Raw genomic sequence first — 2,500 nt, 5'->3', positions numbered from 1 at the left:
GAGGAGGAGGAGGAGGAGAAGGAGGAGGGGGGATTGGAGTACTAGTAATAGTTTATCAGGAGGAGATGGAAAAAGGAGGAATAGAAAAGGGAAGAGGTAGAGGTAGAATAGAAGAGCTAAGAAAAGGAGGAGGAGGGAAGAGGAGAAAGAAGAAGAGGAGGCGGAACAGAAAAGGGAAAGATGAGGAGGAGGAAGATGAGTAAAAAAGGGAGAAGAGGAATAGAAGAAGGGAGGGGCTGGGTGAAAAAGGTAGAATAGAAGGAATGGAGAGGAGGAAGAGAAGGAAAAGAGGATAGAGAAGGAAGAATGGGAAGAGGAGAGAGAGAAAGGGCGTGGTATTTGGGAAAGTAGTAGAAATAATAGAGAAATGGGGAAGAGTAGACGTACTTTTAAAAGTGGTATTAATGGAATTAATAGTAGTGGTAATAGTAGTAATAGCGGTAGTAGTAATACGAAGAAATAAAGGACAATAAGGAAGTAAACGACAATAACAAATGGTAATAATAATAATGAATTATAATGATGATGATGATGATGGTGATGATGATGATGATGATGATGGTGGTGGTGGTGATGATGATGATGATGATGATTATGATGATGATGATGATATCATTATTATTATAATAGTGGTTGTAGTAGTACTTGTAGTGATAGTAATATTGATAATGATAATGATAATAACAACAATAGCAATAACAATAATAATAATAATAATAATAATAATAATAATAATAATAATAATAATGATGATAATAATAACAATACTACTACTACTAATAATAACAATAGTAATAATAATAATGATAATAATAATACCTACAACATAATATTAACAACAATAACAACAATGATTATGAAATCAAGTCAAGAACAATACACAAAATGGACCCCCTTCCCCCGATATCCACCTGCTCGTTATAACACCCCGGTCATTGATCTTGCATAATGGCAACATGCGTTCTCTGTGGTCTCTGGCACGTGTGAAATTACTTTTTTGGAAAATTAGTTATATGATTTTGGTTTAAATTGGTATCGAGTCGTTTGGTTGGGTTGATTTTTTTTTTTTATTAATGTTTGGGTGTGGGTAAGAAATGAAATTGTTATTAATAAGAAATTGGTATTAAGAATGTGACACAGAATGGGAGGAAATGTTGCTTGATGGATTAGAAGAAAGGGAAAAATCTGGGATTGATCCTTGATGTTAAGATTAAAGAGACGAAAAATAAACAAAGACAAATCCGTCATTCATCGAAAAAAAATTGAAATAAAAAGAAAAATCCGCTATTCCTTGATATTAAGATAAAATAAAAGTTATACTTGCTATTAAAACAAAATAGAATATAAAACGGATTAAAAAAAAAAAAAAACGAATTTAATAAATCTATCAACACTACGCAACATCATCCTCCACACGCCCCTGACTTATACCCGATCGTCTCCAGTACCCATTTCGCCGCCCACGAGCTCCGTTCCTTGCAGAGATGGGCGTGATACGAGAGAGAGAGAGAGAGAGAGAGAGAGAGAGAGAGAGAGAGAGAGAGAGAGAGAGAGAGAGAGAGAGAGAGAGAGAGAGAGAGAAGAGAGCGAGAGAGAGAGAGAGAGAGACAAGGAAAAATCGCATCTTCAACGTTAGATTTATGGAAAATTATTTCACTGTCCCACGAAAATAGGGCCGAGTAAATGTGTGTGTTGTATTTTCGGTCGCTTGCACGCACACCTGGTTTCCGGGTCGCTAGCCAACTCCTAACAATGTGTGACAGATAAACCGACTCGGGGTTGTGTGTGTGTGTGGGGGGGGGGGGGGGTGTTCGTGTGTGTGTGTGTGTCTGTGTGTGTTTGTGGGGGGGGGGGGGTTGTATGTGTGTGTGTTTGTGTAAATCTGCATATATGTGTGTTTGAATATGTTTATGTGCGTATATACGTGCGTGTAAGATTCAGTGTGATGTGTGCTTATGTGTGTGTCGTGTGATCGTGTGTGTTTGTGTGCATGTCGTCCTAAGCACCTTAAGTGTTTTTGTTGCATAGTGTTATTGTGAGGTGATCTGTTTCTATATTCAGCGGAGAATTAACGTGCATTGTATGATGAAGCGAATTTTGAACTGATTCTGTGCTTCGTCATTTCTCTAATGCTATATGAAGCTGACAGTTTCTCATGTGTCAAGTTATCTGTGAATAATTGTATATTTGGCCGCATATGCATTGAGCTTAGTGTTTTAAAAATACCATTTCTGTTGCTGTTAATATAACAGCTGTTGTTACTGTTGCTATTGTTATTGCTGTTATTATTACTGTAGTTGTTATTGATATTGTTGTTATCACTATCATCATCATCATTACTGTCTACGCCATAATGATATCATCATTATCATTATCATTGCTATTGTGATCATTGCTATCATTATTATTGTTGTTATTGATGTTAGTGTTAATAATAATTATATTGATAATAATGATGATAATAATAATAGATATGATAGCAACATTGTTACTGATGATG

This window comes from Penaeus chinensis, chromosome 12 (assembly GCF_019202785.1).
Source record: "Penaeus chinensis breed Huanghai No. 1 chromosome 12, ASM1920278v2, whole genome shotgun sequence".
Taxonomy (NCBI): Eukaryota; Metazoa; Arthropoda; class Malacostraca; order Decapoda; family Penaeidae; genus Penaeus; species Penaeus chinensis.
This window is presented reverse-complemented; position numbering follows the sequence as displayed.